We start from the raw sequence: 22,030 nt of genomic DNA, 5'->3' as shown, positions 1-22,030 counted from the left end.
TGGAGCTGGGAAAGCTGGATATCAATATGCAGAAGAATGAAACTATATCTCATTATTTATATATATATAGATATATAGATATAGGTGAGACCCCTATATCTCACCAGACACAAAAATCAAATCAAGGTGGATTAAAGACTGAAATCTGGCTGAGCGCGGTGGCTCATGCCTGTAATCCCAGCACTTTGAGTGGCAGAGGCGGGCAGATCACTTGAGGTCAGGAGTTCAAGACCAGCCTGACCAAAAAGGTGAAACCCCATCTATACCAAAAAACACAAAAGTTAGCTGGGCATAGTGGGGCATGCCTCTAGTTCCAGTTACTCAGGAGGCTGAGGTGGGAGAATCACTTGGACCCAGGAGGCAGAGGTTGCAGTGAGCCAAGGTCATGCCAATGCACCCCAGCCTGGGCAAGAGAGTGAGACTCTGTCACAAAAAAATAAAAAGGTGGGGGATCAGTTCCAAGATGGCTGAATAGGAACAGCTCCAGGCTACAGCTCCCAGAGTGAGTGACACAGAAGATGGGTGATTTCTGCATTTCCAACTGAGGTACCGGGTTCATCCATTGGGGCATGTCAGACAGTGGGTGCAGGACAGTGGGTGCAGCCCACCGAGCCAGAGCCAAAGCAGGGCAGGGCATCGCCTCAGCCAGGAAGTGCAAGGGGTAAGGGAATTCCCTTTCATAGCCAAGGGAAACCGTGACACACAGCACCTGGAAAATCGGGTCACTCCCACCCTAATACTGTGCTTTTCCAGGGGTCTTAGCAAACAGCACACCAGGAGATTATATCCTGTGCCTGACTCAGAGGGCTCTACACCCACGGAGCCTCCCTCATTGCTAGTGTGTCCGGAATTGGTGGGTTCTTTGTCTTACAGACTTCAAGAATGAAGCTGCGGACCCTCAGGGTGAATGTTACAGTTCTTAAAGATGGTGTGTCCGGAGTTCGTTCCTTCAGACATTCAGATGCTTCTGGAGCTTCTTCCTTCTGGTAGGTTCATAGTCTTGCTGTCAGGAGTGAAGCTGCAGACCTTTGTGGTGAGTGTTACAGCTCATAAAGGCAGCGTGGCCCCAAAGAGTGAGCATCAGCAAGATTTATTGCAAAGAGCGAAAGAATAAAATTCCCACGGTGTAGAAGGGGACCCTAGCGGGTTGCCTCGTTGGCTGGCTGGGGCAGCCTGCTTTTCTTCCCTTATCTGGTCCCACCCGCATCCTGCTGATTGGTCTGTTTTACAGAGTTGATTGGTCCATTTTGACAGAGTGCTGTTGGTGCGCTTACAATCCTTGAGCTAGACACAGAGTCACAGAGTGCTAGTTAGCTAGATACAGAGTTAGTTAGATACAAAGTACCAATTGGTGTATTTACAAACCTTGGGCTAGACACAGAGTACTGATTGGTATATTTACAAACCCTGAGCTAGACACAGAGTGCTGATTGGTGCCTTTACAATCCTTGAGCTAGACACAGAGTCACAGAGTGCTAGTCCTCCAAGTCCCCACTAGGTTAGTTAGATACATACTCACAAACCTTGAGCTAGACACAGAATACTGATTGGTGTATTTACAAACCCTGAGCTGGACACAGAGTGCTGATTGGTGCACATACAGATCCTCCGGCTAGATACAAAAGTTCTCCAAGTCCTCATCCAGTTCAGGAGCCCAACTGGCTTCACACAGTGGATCCTGCACCAGGCCTGCAGGCGGAGCTGCCCACCAGTCCCTAGAGCACCTGCACTCCTCAGCCTTTGGGCTGTCCATGGGACCGGGCGCCACGGAGCAAGGGGTGGCGCCCTGGAGGAGGCTCAGGCTGTCCGGGAGCCCACCGCAGAGGGGGGAGCTCAGACATGGCGGGCTTTAGGTCCCCAGCCCTGCCCCCAGGGAAGCAACTAAGGCCCGGCGAGAATTTGAGTGCAGGGCCAGCTGGCCGGCACTGCTGGGGGACCCAGCACAACCCCCAGAGCTGCTGGCCCGGGTGCTAAGCCCCTCACTGCCCTGGGCCTGCGGTGCCAGCTGGCCTCTCCGTGCATCAGGCCAGCTGCACCCGTGGGGCCAGCCGCACCCATGCCAACCTCCTGAAACTCACACCGGCCTGCCAGCGCAGCCTTGGTTCCCACTGGTGCCTCTCCCTCCACACCTCCACACAAGTAGCAGGAGGAGGCTCCGGCCTCAGCCAGCTCAGAGAGGGGCTCCCATGGTGCCGTGATGGGCTGAAGGGCTCCTCAAGTGTGACCAGAGTGCAAGCCGAGGCCGGAGACGCTGAGAGTGAGGGCTGCTAGCATGTTGTCACCTCTCACTAGCACAGCAGTCTGAGATCTACCTGCAAGGTGGCAGCAAGGCTGGGGGAGGGGCGTCTGCCATTGCTGAGGCTTGAGTAGGTAAACAAAGCCTCCAGGAAGCTCAAACTGGGTGGAGCCCACCACAGATCAAGGAGGCCTGCCTGCCTCTATAGACTCCACCTCTGGAGACAGGGCATAGCCAAAGAAAAGGCAGCAGAAACCTCTGCAGATTTAAATGTCCCTGTCTGACAGCTTTGAAGAGAGTAGTGGTTCTCCCAGCATGGAGTTTGAGATCTGAGAACGGACAGACTGTCTCCTCAAGTGGGTCCCTGACCCCAAGTAGCCTAACTGGGAGGCATCCCTCAGTAGGGGCAGACTGACACCTCACACGGTGGGGTACCCCTCTGAGACAAAGCTTCCAGAGAACGATCAGACAGCAACATTTGCTGTTCAGCAATATTCACTCTTCTACAGCCTCCACAGCTGATACCCAGGCAAACAGGGTCTGGAGTGGATCTCCAGCAAACTCCAACAGACCTGCAGCTGAGTGTCCTGACTGTTAGAAGGAAAACTAACAAACAAAAAGTTCCTCCACACCAAAATCCCATCTGTACGTCACCATAATCAAAGACCAAAGGTAGATAAAACCACAAAGATGTAGAAAAAACAGAGCAGAAAAGCTGAAAATTCTAAAAATCAGAGCGTCTCTCCCCCTCCAAAGGAATGCATCTCGTCACCAGCAACATAACAAAGCTGGATGGAGAATGACTTTGACGAGTTGAGAGAAGAAGGCTTCAGATAATCAGACTTCTCCGAGCTAAAGGAGGAAGTTCAAACCCATCGCAAAGAAGCTAAAAACATTGAAAAAAGATTAGACAAATGGCTAACTAGAATAACTTATGTAGAGAAGTCCTGAAATGACTGATAGAGGTGAAAACCATGGCACGAGAACTGTGTGGTGAATGCACAAGCTTCAGTAACTGATTTGATCAACTGGAAGAAAGGGTATCAGTGACTGAAGATCAAATGAATGAAACAAAGTGTGAAGAGAAGTTTAGAGAAAAAAGAGTAAAAAGAAATGAACAAACCCTCCAAGAAATATGGGACTATGTGAAAAGACCAAATCTATGTCTGATTGGTGTACCTGAAAGTGACAGGGAGAATGGAACCAAGTTGGAAGACACTCTGCAGGGCATTATCCAGGAGAACTTCCCCAACCTAGAAAGGCAGGCCAATGTTCAAATTCAGGAAACACAGAGAATGTCACAAGATGCTCCTCGAGAAGAGTGACTCCAAGACACATAATTGTCAGATTCATCAAAGTTGAAATGAAGGAAAAAGTGTTAAGGGCAGCCAGAGAGAAAGGTCGGGTTACCCACAAAGGGAAGCACATCAGACTAACAGTGGATCTCTTGGCAGAAACTCTGCAAGCCAGAAGAGAGTGGGGGCCAATATTCAACATCCTTAAAGAAAAGAATTTTCAACCTAGAATTTCATATTCAGTCAAATTAAGCTTCATAAGTGAAGGAGAAATAAAATGCTTTACAGATAAGCAAATGCTGAGAGACTTTGTCACCACCAGGCCTGCCCTACAAGAGCTCCTGGAGGAAGTATGAAACGTGGAAAGGAACAACCGGTACTAGTCACTGCAAAAACATGCCAAAATGTAAAGACCATCGATGCTAGGAAGAAACTGCATCAACTAATGAGCAAAATAACCAGCAAACATCATAATGACAGGATCAAATTCACACATAAGAATATTAACCTGAAATGTAAATGGGTAAAATGCTCCAATTAAAAGACACACACTGGCAAATTGGATAAAGAATCAAGACCCATCAGTGTGCTGTATTCAGGAGACCCATCTCATGTGCAGAGACACACATAGGCTCAAAATAAAGGGATGGAGGAAGATCTACCAAGCGAATGGAAAGCAAAAAGAGGCAGGGGTTCCAATCCTAGTCTCTGATAAAACAGACTTTAAACCAACAAAGTTCAAAAGAGACAAAGAAGGCCATTACATTATGGTAAAGGGATCAATTCAACAAGAAGAGCTAACTATCCTAAATATATATGTACCCAATACAGGAGCACCCAGATTCATAAAGCAAGTCCTTAGAGACTTACAAAGAGACTTAGACTCCCACACAATAATAATGGGAGATTTTAACACCCCACTGTCAACATTAGAGAGATCAACAAGACAGAAAGTTAACAAGGATATCCAGGAATTGAACTCAGAGAATACTGTAAACACCTCTAAGGAAATAAACTAGAAAACCTAGAAGAAATGGATAAATTCCTGAACACATACACTCTCCCAAGACTAAACCAGGAAGAAGTTGAATCCCTGAATAGACCAATAACAGGCTCTGAAATTGAGGCAACAATTAATAGCCTACCAACCAGAAAAAGCCCAGGACCAGACAGATTCACAGCTGAATTCTACCAGAGGTACAAGAAGGAGCTGGTACCATTCCTTCTGAAACTATTCCAATGAATAGAAAACAGGGAATCATCCCTAACTCATTTTATGAGGCCAAAATCATCCTGATACCAAAACCTGGCAGAGATACAACAAAAAAAAGAGAATTTTAGACCAATATCCCTGACATCGATGTGAAAATTCTCAATAAAATACTGGCAAACTGAATCCAGCAACACATCAAAAAGGTTATCCACCATGATCAAGTGGGCTTCATCCCTGGGAAGCAAGTCTGGTTCAACATATGCAAATCAACAAACGTAATCCATCACATAAGCAGAACCACCAAGAAACACCACATGATTATCTCAATAGATGCAGAAAAGGCCTTTGACAAAATTCAATAGCCCTTCCTGATAAAAACTCTCAATTAACTAGGTATTGATGAAACGTATCTCAAACTAATAAGAGCTACTTATGACAAACCCACAGCCAATATCCTACTGAATTGGCAAAAACAGGAAGCATTCCCTTTGAAAACCGGCACAAGACAAAGATGCACTCTCTCATGACTTATTCAACATAGTATTGGAGTTCTGGCCAGGTAAATCAGGAAAGAGACAGAAATAAAGAGTATTCAAATAGGAAAAGAGGAAGTCAAATTATCCCTGTTTGCAGATGACATGATTGTATATTTAGAAAACCCCATGGTCTCAGACCAAAATCTTCTTAAGCTGATAAGCAACTTCAGCGAAGTCTCAGGATACAAAATCAATGTGCAAAAATCACAAGAATTCCTATACACCAATAACAGACAAACAGAGAGCCAAATCATGAGTGAAATCCCATTCACAATTGCTACTAAAAGAACAAAATACATAGGAATCCAACTTACAAGGGATGTAAAGGACCTCTTCAAGGAGAACTACAAACCACTTCTCAAGGAAATAAGAGAGAACACTAACAAATGAAAGAATATTCCATGCTCATCGATAGGAAGAATCAATATCGTGAAAATGGCCATATTGCCGAAGGTAATTTATAGATTCAATGCTATCCCCATCAAGCTACCATTGACTTTCTTCACACAATTGGAAAAAACCACTTTAATCTTCATATGGAACCTAAAAAGAGCCCGCATAGCCAAGACAATTCTAGATAAAAACAACAAAGCTGGAGGCATCATACTACCTGACTTCAAACTATACTAAAGGGCTACAGTAACCAAAACAGCATGGTACTGGTACCAAAATAGAGACATAGACCAATGGAACAGGACAGAGACCTCAGAAAGAACACCACACATCTACCACCATCTGATCTTTGACAAATCTGACAAAAACAAAGAATGGGTAAAGAATTCCCTATTTAACAAATGGTACAGGTAAAACTGGATAGCCATATGCAGAAAGCTGAAGCTGGACCCCTTTCTTACACCTTATACAAAAATTAACTCGAGATGGATTAAAGGCTTAAACATAAGACCTAAAACCATAAAATCCCTAGAAGAAAACCTAGGCAATTCTATTCAGGACATAGGCATGGGCAAGGACTTCATCACTCAAACACTAAAAGCAATTGCAATGAAAGCCAAAATTGACAAATGGTATCTAATTAAACTAAAGAGCTTCTGCACAGTGAAAGAAACTATCATCAGAGTGAACAGGCAACCTAGAGAATGGGAGAAAATCTTTGCAATCTATTTATCTGATAAAGGGCTAATATCCAGAAGCCACAAGGAACTTAAACAAACTTACAAGAAAAAAACAAACAAGCCCATCAAAAAGTCAGCAAAGGATAAGGACAGACACTTCTCAAAAGAAGACATTTATTCAGCCAACAAACATATGATAAAAAGCTCATCATCACTGGTCATCAGAGAAATCCAAATCAAAGGCACAATGAGATACCATCTCACTCCAGTTAGAATGGCGCTCATTAAAAAGTCAGGAAACAGCAGCTGCTGGAGAGGATATGGAGAAATAGAAATACTTTTACACTGTTAGTGGGAGTGTCAATTAGTTCAACCATTGTGGAAGACAGTGTGATGATTCCTCAAGGATCTAGAACAAGAAATTCCATTTGACCCAGCAATCCTATTTCTGGGTATATACCCAAAGGATTATAAATTATTCTACTATAAAGACTTGGAACCAACCCAAATGTCCATCAGTGATAGACTGGATAAAGAAAATGTGGCACATATATACCATGGAATACTCTTCAGCCCTAAAAATGATGAGTTCCTTTCCTTTGAAGGGACATGGATGAAGCTGGAAACCATCATTCTTAGCAAGTTAACACAGGAACAGAAAACCAAACACTGCATGTTCTCACTCAAAAGTGGGAGTTGAACAATGAGAACACATGGACACAAGGAGGGGAACATCACACACTGAGGCCTGTTGGGGGTTGCGGGGGTTGGGGGGCTAGTGGAGGTACAGCATTAGGAGAAATACCTAATGTAGATGACAGGTTGATGGGTGCAGCAAATTAGCTTGGCATGTGTATACCTATATGACAAAACTGCACGTTCTGCACATTTATCCCAGAACTTAAAGTATAATTAAATAATAATAATTTGGGGGCATGCAAGTAGCTGTCTTTCAGATTCTACTTTGATGTACATATCCTGAGAGAATTAAACCTGTCAAAGAAACCTTGACTTTCAATGGCAGGCACTGGAATTGACCCTAATAATGTGTTTTGGGGTAAGCCTACTTCATGTTCTCAACGTGTCTGCAGTAGTCATTATAATCTGAACTTCCTAAAGTTCATGTGCAAAGTTGAGTTCATTGTTTAATATTCAACAAGGATTACTGCAGTAAGATGGTATGAAAATATTAGATATGTGTCCTCACTGGTGGTATTATCTAAGTTGCAACATATTTTAACTGGCTGCTGATCTCACCCACCATGCCTGCATTTTATCTCTGTCTCATGGTCTGCAACCTTGGAAGCTTTGAACTTAGCTCATAGAATCCTGGGCATCAAAAACATGTGGTTCTAATGGCTAGACAGGGAATGAGAGTAAAAGGATCTTGCCCATGGTCAAGTGAGTAAACGGCAGATTTGGAGGGGTGTCTGAACTCCTGTGATGACTTCATTCTGACAATACTGTTCCAGTTGTCCCTTTGTTTTCTCCAAGTCCCATGTCCGGTCTGATCTGGCTGTTTCCCACCTTCCAATTCCTGCCTTCTCCAATGCTTCCTTCCATAGGTCACTCTGTGGCTTAGAGACCCTGCTTAACAAATGCCCAACCTTTTAATTATTTGTTCAGTGAAATTTGAACTCATGTCCCCCCTTCTTGATAAAAAGAAAATACGTTATATAATACAGGCCTACTCTATAACTCTTGTCCTCTCTCTTGGCAACTACTAAACTGTTTTCGTATTGAGCAAACGTTTATGGAAGGACTGCCAAGACTCAGGTACCAGGCTTGGTAATATCCCCCGTTCTCTCTAGTCAAAGCCAGCACCAGCCAGACTTGCAGATCTAGGTCCCAAGCCCACTGCAGATCACAGGCCAGGGTCTGATCTCCTCTGGGCTCCTTTAGGAGGGAAAGACAGAATGATTAACACCCATTTTATAAATGGGGCAACTGAGGCTGAGGGGGTTTAAATAACTCATACACAGCCTACACATCAGTCATATTCTGAGGATCCCTTCTTGCTCTCTTCTCTCTGCAGAATGAGAATAGATGTCTCTGGAGTCCATAGAAAGCCCAGGGGCCTGGCTGGGTGTGGTGGCCCATGCCTGTAATCCCAGCGCTTTGGGAGGCCGAGGCAGGGAGATCACCTGAGCTCAGGAGTTCAAGACCAGTCTCGACAACATGGCAAAACCCCATCACTTCTAAAAATACAAAAAAAAATTTAGCTGGGCATCGTGTTGCATGCCTCTAATCTCAGCTACTTGGGAGGCTGAGGCACAAGAACCACTTGAGCCCAGGAGGCAGCGGTTGCAGTGAGCTGAGATTGTGCTGGCGCACTCCAGCCTGGGCAACAGAGCAAGACTCCATCTCAAAAACAAAAACAAACACAAACACAAAGAAACAAACAAAAGTAGAAAGCCTGGGGGCCACCTTTGTCAGGTTCCCAGCCACACATTTTCTTGTCCTCCTCTGTCTCTGGCATCTTCTCACAGGTTCTTAATTCTTTGTGGTTGCACAAAGTCAAAATCACAGAAAAGTTATGACTTCACACCCACTCAGATGGCTATTTTTTTAAAAAGGAAGATAAGAATTGTTGACAAGTACGTGGAGAAATTGGAATTGTCACCCATTGTGGTTGAGAACATAATACGGTGCTGCCGCTATGGAAAACATCTTGGAGGTTCCTCAAAAAGTTAAACAGAATTTCTATGTGACCCAGCAATTCTCCTCCAAGTTATATATCTAAGAGGATTAAAAACAGTTACTTAAATACATGGACTCACATATTTCTAACATTCCAATTCACAATAGCCAAAAGGTGCAAATAGCCCACATGTCCATCGATGGATGGATAAATAAATTGTGGTCTATCCATACAATAGAATATTATTTGGCCATAAACGGAATGAAGTACTGACACATGCTACAGAATGGATGAACCTCAAAAATACTATATGAAGTGAAGGCCGGAAACAAAAGTCCATATATTGCATCATATAAAAAATCCAGAAGAGAGAAACCTACAGAGACAGAACGTGCAACAGTGCATGCCAGGGTCTGCGGGGAGGGGAGAGTGGGGAGAAACTGCTCAACTGGTACAGGCTTTATTTTGGAATGATGGGAACGTTTTGCAACTAGATAGAGGTAGTGATTGCAGAACACAGAATGTACTGAATTCCACTGATTTGTTCACCTTAAAATGGTTAATTTTCAGTCCTCAGATTGGATAATCATTAAAAAATGGTTAATTTTATGTTATGTGAATTCCACCTCTATACATATTTTAAATCTCAGAAATATACACTAACAGACATTAGACATGTCACTATGGTGCCTGCCAAGCCCAGTGATGTTATCTGGCGCCCCCACCCAACCTAAAGCCTCTTGTTGACTGGTGAAGGGTAAAACATTTGCCCTAAAAGTATAAGATCCACATGCTGGAATGATTCCTGGCCAGATGGCTTCTTTATTAGCAGTAATTAAAACTGTGTCAGTACAGACACTGTACCTTGCAACCAAGAAATGACTCAACAATGATAATAAGGGTTATGCTGGGCCATGTAGGTTTCCTGCACCCACCAACTCATCATTCACATTAGGCGTTTTTCCTAATGCTATCCCTCCCATAGTCCCCCACCCCCTGATAGGCCTTGGTGTGCAATGCTCCCCGCCCTGTGTCCAACTGTTCTTTGGTCAATTCCCACCTATCAGTGAGAACATGTGGTGTTTGGTTTTCTGTGAGAGCTTGCTGAAAATGAAGGATTCCAGCTTCATCCATGTGCCTGCAAAGGACATGAACTCATCCTTTTTAATGGCTGCATAGTATTTCAAGGTGTATATGTGCCACATTTTCTTAATCCAGTCTATCATTGATGGACATTTGGGTTGGTTCCAAGTCTTTGCTATAGTGAATATTGCCACAATATACATACGTGTGCATGTGTCCTTATAGTAGCATGATTTGTAATCCAGTGGGTATATACCCAGTAATGGGATGGCTGAGTCAAATGGTATTTCTAGTTCTAGCTCCTTGAGGAATCGCCACACTGTCTTCCACAACAGTTGAACTAATTTACACTCCTACCAACAGTGTAAAAGCTTTCCTATTTCTCCGCATCCTCTCCAGCATCTGTTGTTTCCTGACTTTTTAATGATCGCCATTCTAACTGGTGTGAGATGGTATCTCATTGTGGTTTTGGTTTGCATTTCTCTGATGACCAGTGATGATGAGCATTTTTTCCTGTGTCTGTTGGCTGCATAAATGTCTTCGTTTGAGAAAGTTCTGTTCATATCCTTTGCCCACTTTTTGATGGGGTTGTTTGGTTTTTTCTTGTAAATTTGTTTGAGTTCTCTCTAGATTCTGGATATTAGCCCTTTGTCAGAGGGGTGGATTGCAAAAATTTTCTCCCATTCTGTTAGGTTGCCTGTTCACTCTGAAGGTAGTTTCTTTTGCTGTGCAGAAGCTCTTTAGTTTAATTAGATCTCATTGGTCTATTTTGGCTTTTGTCGCCATTTCTTTTGGTGTTTTAGTCATGATGTCCTTGCCCATGCCTATGTCCTGACTGGTATTGCCTAGGTTTTCTTCTAGGGTTTTTATGGTTTTAGGTCTTATGTTTAAGCCTTTAATCCATCTTGAGTTAATTTTTGTATAAAGTGTAAGGAAGGGATACAGTTTCAGCTTTCTACATGTCGCTAGCCAGTTTTCCCAGCACCATTTATTAAACAGAGAATTCTTTCCCCATTTCTTGTTTATGTCAGGTTTGTCAAAGATCAGATGGTTGTAGATGTGTGGTGTTCTTTCTGAGGCCTCTTTTCTGTTCCATTGGTCTATATCTCTGTTTTGGTACCAGTACCATGCTGTTTTGGTTACTGTAGCCTTGTAGTACAGTTTGAAGTCAGGTAGCGTGATACCTCCAGCTTTATTCTTTTTGCTTAGGATTGTCTTGGGAATGTGGGCTCTTTTTTGGTTCCATATGAAGTTTAAAGTAGTTTTCTTTTCAATTCTGTGAAGAAAGTCAATGGTAGCTTAATGGGGATGGCACTGAATTTATAAATTACCTTGGGCAGGATAGCCATTTTCACGATATTGATTCTTCCTATCCATGAACATGGAATGTTCTTCCATTTGTGTCCTCTTTTATTTCGTTGAGCAGTGGTTTGTAGTTCTCCTTGAAGAGGTCGTTCACATCCCTTGTAAGTTGGATTCCTAGGTATTTTATTCTCTTAGTAGCAATTGTGAATGGGAGTTCACTCATGAATTGTCTCTCTTTCTGTTATTGGTGTATAGGAATGCTTGTGATTTTTGCGCATTAATTTTGTATCCTGAGACTTTGCTGAAGTTGCTTATCAGCTTGAAAGGATTTGGAGCTGAGATGATGGGGTTTTCTAAATATACAATCATGTCATCTGCAAACAGAGATAATTTGACTTCCTCTTTTCCTAATTGAATACCCTTTATTTCTTTTTCTTGCCTGATTGCCCCGGCCAGAACTTCCAATACTATGTTGAATAAGAGTTGGGAGAGAGGGCATCCTTGTCTTGTGCTGGTTTTTCAAAGGGAATGCTTGCAGTTTTTGCCCATTCAGTATGATTTTGGCTGTGGGTTTGTCATAAATAGCTCTTATTATTTTGAGATACATTCCATAAATACCTAGTTTGTTGAGAGTTTTTAGCAGGAAGGGCTGTTGAATTTTGTCAACGGCCTTTTCTGCATCTATTAAGACAATCATGTGATTTCTTTGTCGTTGGTTTCTTTGGTGATGGATTATGTTTATTAATTTGCTATGTTGAACCAGCCTTGCATCCCAGGGATGAAGCTGACTTGATCGTGGTTGCTGAGCTTTTTGATGTGCTGCTGGATTCGGTTTGCCAGTATTTTATTGAGGATTTTCGCATCGATATTCATCAGGGATATTGGTCTAAAATTCTCTTTTTTTGTTGTGTGTCCACCAGGCTTTGGTATTAGGATGATGAAGGCCTCATAAGATTAGTTAGGGAGAATCCCTCTTTTTCTATTCATTGGAATAGTTTCAGAAGGAATGGTACCAGCTCCTCCTTGTACCTCTGGTAGAATTCGGCTGTGAATCCATCTGGTCCTGGACATTTTTTGGTTGGTAGGCTATTAATTATTGCCTCAGATCCTGTTATTGGTCTATTCAGAGATTCAACTTCCTCCTGGTTTAGTCTTGGGAGGGTTTGTGTATCCAGGAATTTATCCATTTCTTCTAGATTTCCTGGTTTATTTGCGTAGAGGTGTTTATAGCATGCTCTGATGGTAGTTTGTATTTCTGTGAGAGTGGTGGTGATATCCTCTTTATCATTTTTTATTGCGTCTATTTAATTCTTCTCTCCTTCCTTCTTTATTAGTCTTGCTACAGGTCTATCAATTTTGTTGATCTTTTCAAAAAACCAGCTCCTGGATTCACTGATTTTTTTAAAGGGGTTTTTGTGTCTCTACCTCCTTCAGTACTGCTCAGACAGTTATTTCTTGCCTTCTGCTAGCTTTTGAATGTGATTGTTCTTGATTCCCTACTTCTTTTAATTGTGATGCTAGGGTGTCCATTTTAGATCTTTCTTGCTTTTTCTTGTGGACATTTAGTGCTATAAATTTCCCTTTACACACTGCTTTAAATGTGTCCCTGATACTCTGGTACTTTGTGTCTTTGTTCTCATTGGTTTCAAGAATATCTTTATTTCTGCCTTCATTTCATTATGTACCCAGTAGTCATTCAGGAGCACGTTGTTCGGTTTGCATGTAGTTGTGTGGTTTTGAGTGAGTTTCTTAATCCTGAGTTCTAACTTGACTGCACTCTTGTCTGAGAGACAGTTTTTTGTGATTTCTGTTCTTTTACATTTGCTGAGCAGTGCTTTACTTCCCATTACCTGGTCAATTTTAGAATAAGTGCGATGTGATGCTGAGAAGAATGTATATTCTGTTGACTTGGGGTGTAGAGTTCTGCAGATGTCTGTTCGGTGCACTGGGTGCAGAGCTGAGTGGACATGAACAATTTATCAAAAAAGAAACACGGCTATCAAAAATACAGAAATATTCAACCTTGTTAATAATAAAGTGGCCGGCCTCAATGGTTCATTCCTGTAATCCCAGTCATTTGCAAGGGTGAGACAAGAGGATCACTTGAGGCCACAAGTTCAAGACCATCCTAGGCAAGTCAGTTTGAGACCAGGCTTCATCTCAACCAAACATCAAAAAATTAGCCATGCAAGGTGGTGCATGCCTGTAGTCCCAGCTCCTCAAGAGGCTGAGGCAGGAGGATTGTTTGAGCCTGGGAGGTTGAGGTGGCAGTGAGCCATGATTTTGCCATTGCATACCAGCCTGGGCAATGCAGCAAGACTCTTTCTAAATAATAATGATGATGATGGTGATAATAATAATAATAATAATAAAGAAAAGGGTTGGGATGCCATTTCTTGCTTATTCAATACACAAAGTTAAAAGCAATTTCTACTTTTCTATTTTTTTATTACTAAAAAAATCTGCACCATTCTCATGGCCTGAAATGCTTCTCACCTTCCCTTCTTCTGTCCAAACACTTCTCTGTCCATGATAATGCAAATAGTCACTCCTTTAGGCAGATTTCACCCCAGGTATTTCCAGATCCCCTTTTTTCTGCCTTCCCAGAACTCCTGGTGTCTCCCCAGTTCCCTCGGTGTGGTGAAGTACCCCCACCTTGGGTCTCAGCATGACTCCTTCTGTGAAGGTCTTATTCACATTTTCCCTTATGGTTCTGTTCCCCTGTGTTGTGTCATAGCACTGGGCAGAGTGGACAGCCCATTCACACTGATAGAGAGGGCCCATGGTTCTGGAGATAACCATGTAACCGATCAGAATAGGGCATTGAGGGCTGGGTGTCAGGCATGGGCTGCACTTGGGTGGGCAGGCCCCCTGGAAAGTCACTGGGTTTGGCAAGCTTCCTAGTAACATGTCTCCCTGGGGTCCTCTTGGAACTTCATGGAAAAATGCTGGATGCTGGTTTATTCTGGAAAGATGGTTCATTCCTTTCATTTGATAATCAAAGAAACTCATGTCCCAACTGAAGGTCATAAACTCCAGTTTGTAAACTGAGATAATCTCAGCTGAATGAACTTTCTGACCCTCTGCTTTCCCACAGGCTCTCGGGGCCCTTGAAATCATGTTAGTTCAAGCAGCCCCATGAGGCATTACAATGTTTAATTATTTCAGTGATTATTAAACCTTGCCCTGTGTTGACCCCAGGTGAATCACAAGCTGGACTTCTGACAAGGACAAGTTATGATATTCTTTTCAATTACAGAAAAAGTAAGTTAATTGATAGGATTTTTTTGTTTAAAAAAAGTTACTAGTTTTGAAAAGATAATTTGTGCACATGGTAAGCATTAAGAAGGTATAAGAGGATAATGTTTTTATACTATTAAGAATAAAGTTTCCTCTAATGTTTTTTTTGGTAGATGCTTTCATCAGATTAAGAAAAATTCACTGCTATTAGGTGTTGAAGGTTTTTTATATCATAAATGGGGGTCGCATATTATCATATATTATTAATATATTATTACTGAACTATCAAAGGCTCTTCCTAAAACAATTGAGATGACCTTATAATCGTTCTCCTTTAATCTGTTGATGAAATCATTGGTATTTATACTTTTTCTCTGTTAACTATTCTTGAGTCTCAGGTTTAAATTCAACTTGGTCATGGTGTATCATCTTTGAACACTGCTGTCTCTGACTTGGTACTATTTTGCTCAGGATTTTTGCACTGATGCTCATGAATGACACTGGCATGCCATCTTCCTTTACAGTCCTGATTTTTTTCTGATTTGGATCATGTGGCCCTCATGGAATGAGTTGGGCATGATGCCTTCTTTTTCATGTCTCTGGATAGATGGGACATTTTGGAGTCTCTCCAGATGGCCCTCAGTGGTCCCTGCCTCCTCGTTGTTAGGCCCCTGGGCAACCCCTTCTCATTTCTGATAGGCCCAGGAACCTGTGGGTCTTATGTTTGTTTGTTTGTTTGTTTGTTTGAGTTGGAGTCTTGCTCTGTCACTCAGGCTGGAGTTGGAGTGCAATGGTCTGATCTCGGCTCAGTTCATCCTCCTCCTCCTGGGTTCAAGAAATTCTTCTGCTTCAGCCTCCTAAGTAGCTGGGATTACAGGCACCCACCGCCACGCCTGGCGAATTTTTGTATTTTTAGTAGAGATGGGGTTTCTCAATATAGGCCATTCTGGTCTCTTGGCCAGGCTAGTCTCGAATTCCTGACCTCATGATCTGCCTACCTCAGCCTCCCAAAATGCTGAGATTACAGGCCTGAGCCTCCACGCCCAGTGAAGCTGTGGTTTTTAAAAGCTCCCCACGCATGTGACTTCTGTGAGCATCCCAGGATGACAGCCACTGCATGTTTGGCTGTTAAAACTGTGAGAAAGCACCAGTAGGACCCTCTCCAGCACTTGCCTGCTGAGATCATGGAAGAGGCTTGTTGGGGAGATGATGCCCTGGTTGACTCTTGAAGGATGGTTAGGAATGCACCAGATGGAATCTGGGCGGGACCTGTTCTATACTAAAGAACAACTTGTGTGGACACAAGGAGACATGGACATGTCATATTTGTGGAGCCTGGGGACAGGCCAATCACACCATTTGCTTAAAACATTGTGTACATTTGAAGAAGTGGACTGAGACAGGCTGAAGAAACTGACAGTGGCCAGATGAGAAAGGGTCTTGTGTTACTTCCTAGAGATACTTAGATTTTATCCTGTGGGTGATAGGAACAGTTGGAGGGACTGAAGTCAAGGAAACATGTTTCAAGATCCATGTTTTTTGAGACGCTGTCTGGTGGCTGAGTTGGGAATTCCCTGGGTCAGGCAAAGCAAGTTCGGAGGTTACTGAAATAAGGAATATGAGAAACGGTGTAGGTTTTGCTGATGTTTTGTAACACATCTATGACAATCTTCATACCTTTCACCAATTTCCTGTTTCATTTATTCCCTTCCATGTGCTCTTCTGAAATTTGCCTCATATTCTCAGATTTCTCTTTGACATGTTGGTTTCATTACCTTTTACTTTTCGCTTTCCTGGAAACACAAATGATTCTGATTGCGACATGTCAGAATTATTTGCAACATTACCCTTTCTGCTGAAACCATGAGTTCACTGAGTACACAATTTAGTGAAGTTTAGGATGCACATGTTGTTTTCATGGTCACAACCAGCTCTGTAGCGTTTTATAACTACATTGGCAGTGTGCTGGGAAGTGTAGAGGGTAACATTTATCTCATGTGTGGCTGACACAACCTGCCATGCTGTGTTACGAGCCTCCTTGGAATCCTAGCAAAAATGCCACTGGCACAATTTGTAATCCCAATGTCCTTCTCCATGCCCTGGCTTCATGGCTTAGTCACTTCTGAAGTCTCTTTCTAACTGTCTGTTTCCACATCTATAAAGTATGAGTTAAATCATCCTAACACTACCCATCTTACAGTTTTCTTGCTGATCATTAAAAGAGTTGGGAAAGAACTGTATAAATTGTGAATTTCCATGAAGATGTTAGTTGTTACTTTATCAAGAAATAGAGACTCTAGAATGGAGTAGAAAGCAAACAGTCATGATTAAGTCCTCCTTCTCTTCTTCTTCTTTTTAATTTACAAAGGTTTAATTGACTCACAGTTCCATATGGTTGGGGAGGCCTCAGGAAACTTACAATCATGTCAGAAGGCAAAGGGGAAGAAGGCACTCTCTTCGCAAGGCAGCAAGAGAGACAGAGCTCCTCTTCTTTTTTGTCATAAAGTCTACAGAAGTGCACATACTTCAGGGCAAGGGCAGGGAGGGAGACAAAAAGACATTACTTCACCCCAGCCCTCACTGACAAGTTTGCTAGGGGACTTCACTTTGTTCCAGTGTAGGGGCAGAGCTCTGGCCACTACCAATTCAGAAGGCCTGAGCTGCATTACTAGTTCCCCACTAACTCTGTGTGACCTTAGCAAGGCTGGGCTTGTGTCAAAAAATTATGACCCTGGGCTCTCAAGCTAGAGGATCTAAATATGAATCCTGGCTCCGCTAGAGCAATTAGTGATGTAACCTTGGATGGGTCAGTTAACCTTCCTGTGGCTTAGTTTGCTCATCTGTAAAACAGGGATCATAAAAATATCAATAGCATGGGGTTGTTGGACAGATTGAATCAGTTAATGCAGGGCAAGTACTTAGCATGACATGTATTCACTATCATTTCCTGGAGTAAGAACTGTGAGTGAGTGTGAGAATGTGTGAAAGCCATTCTCTGCAATCTCAGTTAGGAAACCAATGCAGAATTTAAAGTTCAGGGCCTAAATGGGTGGTTATCTTCTCCCAGTTCCATCCTATCCCACCTTTGTTCTTCCTCCTGCCCACAGGAGCTGTTGGTCCTTGATTGGGCTGGAAGACCTGGTGGACCCTAAGTGATCCTTAAGAGGAAGATAGATGACAGGAAATGTCTTCGAAAACCCTAGAGGGACACAGAGGTTGAGAGGCAGGCAGTCCTTCAGGGGTCTTCTGAATGGGACAAGGAGGACGTTGGTTTTCATAAGCCAATTCTGGTCAATTTCCCCCATGGACAGATGAGGAAACAGGCCCAGGAATGTCCAAGGTTTCACACTTTCCATCCGTCAAGTCCTGTGGATTGTGTTGTATTCATGTCTTTCAAAGAGAGATGGAGTTTAGGGAAAGAAAGAAGGATCAATAGCATCTGATACCACTGGGAGCTTAAGTAAAGGGTTCTTTTACTTCATAGCATTTATCCTAATTTGTAATTCAGTATAATTTGTGTGGCTGTTTGGTATCTCTTTCTCCTATTGGAGAGCTAGCTTCATAAGGGCAAGGATTCTGATTCTTATATTTAGTGCTTGCCACATGCTGTGAGCACAGCAGGCATACAGGTTAACCAACATACAGTAGCATCGAAGTCAGGCACCTACCTCATCCTGTACATAGAGTATATGTCCATGGACCTGTCACTCTCAACACCACCCCCAAGCATGAGGCCCAAAAGCATTAGCTACTCACCTCCTCCAGCCACCAAAACTTAAAGGCCAGGTATGGTGGCTCCCATCTAAAATCCCAGAAATTTAGGAGACAGCAGCCGGAGGTCACTTGAGGCCAGGAATTTGAGACCAGCCTGGGCAACATAGCTAGACCCCATCTGTACTACAAATTAGCTGGGCATGGTCGCAAACCTGTAGTACTAGCTACTAAGGACGCTGAGGTAGGAGGATCACTTGAACCCAGGAGTTGGAAGCTACAGTGAGCTATAATCACAGCACTGAACTCCAGCCTGAGCAACACAGTGAGACCCTTTTTCAAAACAATTTTAAAAATAAATAAATAAAAACAAAACTTAGATACCACCTGGTCACCTCAACCTGCAAAATCAAGTTTTCCCCTACTGAGAAGAATGGGGACTTGAGAGCTGAGTTACAGAGAGATAATCTTCCTTTTTTTGTTTATGTTTTTTCTGTTTTTTTGGTTTACATCCTCAAGATCATGACCTGTGAAATTTGAATCTGATACACAAATAATTCCAGAGCAGTGTTGCTTCCCCCTACCACCAGCAATTCATTTGGCCACTGGAAGTCAGGACAAGCTTCCCAGAAGAGAGGTACCACTTGGGCTACCAATATAAAAGGACGAAAATATCGGAGTGATGGTGTTTCTTGCATCACTGAGTCCCTGGACAGCCTGTCCACTGATGCTGATATCTGAGCCTAGTGCTTCTCTGAATGTTGAGATTTAACTTTGATCCAATGAAACCAGACCAAGAAAGAAAAAAAGTCATTCATTGCTGACAAGGACATTATATTTCTCACAGTTTTATGATAATTTTTCCTTAGCTGTACTATATCTGCTTATTTGTCTCTTCTCCACGTGCTTAGGGTCAAAGTTGACCAAGACCAAGAATAATGTCTGGGAGCACAGTACTGAGAGCACAGCTTTAAAAACATGATAAATGCTTTAATACAGGAAATGAGTAGGGGAGAGGCATGTGGTTGTTTGGTGTTCTTCAAATACATAGTATCTTCCTTGACACATTCAGTGCAGCTCTCAGTAGGCAAGTCCCTAAATGTTAGCATATGTTACCATCTGTGGAATTAAGTGGCAGAACACGTCTTCAATTATTTTCCTTTGCAGAACACCACCAATTGCATTAGTTAGGACACAGTGGTGGATGCATTTGAGTTCCAAGCAACGATTAATCTATCACCGTTGGTATAGATTCCAACCAATCAGACAACCTACTGAAGTTTGTAAGGCAGGTAAACCTTTATCTTAGAATAAAAATCATGTGCTTTAGAGGAAAGAAGAAAACATATTCGTTTCCATAAGAGTTTTGTTTCTAAAAAAAAAAAAAAAATGAGAAGAAAGGCTCTGGGTTTAGGTGAGCTAATGAAGTTGTTGATAGTCATTAGATGACACTGGAATCTTTACTTGTCTGAGTGTGTTCTGTGCACCTCTCAGTGTGGGAACATAGGGAGATCCTCCAGCAATGCCACTGATATGGTCAGAAACTGCATCTTTCTTTCTCCCTGCTGAGATGAGATGGAGTCCTTTGTTCTAGAAGACCCATGGGGTGGTGCTGGGAGTAACCCTTGAGACAGGAACACAAATCTCAACCAATTTGTGGTTGCAGCCTTGAGTCTCACTATTTCCCATGGTGACGCTTAGCAGGGAATGGCAGATGCACCAGAGCAGCAGAGGACCTTCTATCTCCCTTCCTGTTAGCTTTTTATAATGTTTTATTGTGATCAGTAGCAGCTGGGAAGCTACTTGCAATCACTGAGCCTCAGTTTCTACATCTGTAAACAGGAGATAGGAGCATGGCCCTATGTCATGTGCTCAGTGAAGCCACTGAAAGGAGATAGATATGTATCAGAATTCCCTGGGCTTTTATCCTGCTTCTCCTGGGGACTGTCACCCACCTTCCCATGTCTGTCCTTTGTTGGTTTGACACTTGCTGTCACTTCTTTTCTTAGGTACCTATCTAGGGCTCCGTTATTCCAGGGATTCCAGAGTTATGGCACATGCATACCTCCATCCAAACATGTTTATGTGTCTCCTGCTTCACTAGGCTGTCCCCAAGGAAGATGTGGCTCCCACAACACACCTGGCACAACACTGCATGTGACATTACCCACTTGGCCTTGAATCTGACATGGAATCTGGCATGATGTTCACCCACTCGTCCCAGGTCCTGAGCAGCCCTGGAGGCGTAGGGGCCAGAGGGATGGGAAAAGGTGCCTTTCTAGGGTATCAGTTTCTGCAGGACAGCTGAGTGTGAGAAAGAATAAAGAGAGAAGGAAGTACACGAGCACAGCTTAAACATCATCTATTTCTACTGAGTTTTAAGAACTCTGAGATTTTGTTTGTTATGTAATCCATTCATCAGGCCAAGCAGACACAGAACTTGGGTCTGAGTGATGATAATGAGCTGATATGATTTTCACACCCTCATCACTGAGATCTCTCCCATCAGGAATGGGTCAGGGGGCTCACAGGTGGCAGCAACTGCTATTACAGGCCTCATCTCTAGCAGCTCCTGGGGCCTGCTCTCCTCCCATTAGAAAATCCTCCACTTGTCAAAAAGGAAGCCATTTTCTTTGAATTGCAATTCCACTCCCAAGAGGCTAGGACCATTTATTGGAGTCCTTGATGCTGTGTGACCTGCAGTGACCGCTGCCCCATCATTGCTGGCTGAGGTGGTTGGGGTCCACTTGGTCATCTGGACAGCTGTTCTCTTCTCTCCTTTCTCTCCTACTGTTTCCAGACATGCAGCATATCCAGAGAGTAGGGACCACTCTGGTAAAGAACCTGTCTGATTGCTGTCTATGCAGGACTTTTGAAAGCTTCACAGGAAGCAGCACAAATTGATACTGTTCCACGAAGCCATCAGCTCCATCTTATCCATGCCCTGTGTCTTTTTTAGGGGTCCTCTTGCCAACAGAATCACAGTGGACCTGCCTGAAAGTGCAGTGACAGCAGCTGAGCCACAGCCAAGAGCTCTGGCTGTATTAATGACCTAAGAAGATGGAGTAGTCACCACAAGGTCACAGGAAGTCATATGCAGGGAACCAGCAATTTCGGCCAAGTCAACTCCACCAGCTTACTGGTAACCAACTGTGTATACAGCAACCTGATAGGGACCGGAGCCATGACAGTGAATAAGACCAGACTATGCCCTTGAGGAGCTCACCTCTGCTAAGGGAAACAGGCATGGAAACACACAATGGTGGTAAAGAGGAAAGAGGACAATAGGACTGCATGAAGGGGATGGAAAGTACCCAGGAGAGGAAACGGTTAAATGTGTGTGAGGACGTTGGTGAGGAAAGACTCTAAGAGAAGGCTTTGTCTGGCTGGGTTTGGAAGGATGTGTATGAGTCTTCTAGGGGGCACAGGCACACACCAGGCATAGATAAAGATCTGCAGGAATGGCTTGTTGGGATGAATTTCAAGTTTTCTGGAATGAGGACAGCCATGGAGACAAGGGCAGGAGAGAGGAGATTTAATAGATTTCATGCCAATGGCTCCATTTGAGTTTCTGATAAGAACCCAGAACCCTTCGACTCCCCAGTAACATTGATTGAGTTGTTTTTTATTTCACATAGAACATGAACTCAAAGCAGGTCAATGAGGGGTGTGTGTGATTCTTTGCCAACTGCCCGGT

Source organism: Macaca mulatta, chromosome 3 (genome assembly GCF_049350105.2).
Source record: "Macaca mulatta isolate MMU2019108-1 chromosome 3, T2T-MMU8v2.0, whole genome shotgun sequence".
Classification (NCBI taxonomy): domain Eukaryota; kingdom Metazoa; phylum Chordata; class Mammalia; order Primates; family Cercopithecidae; genus Macaca; species Macaca mulatta.
This window is presented reverse-complemented; position numbering follows the sequence as displayed.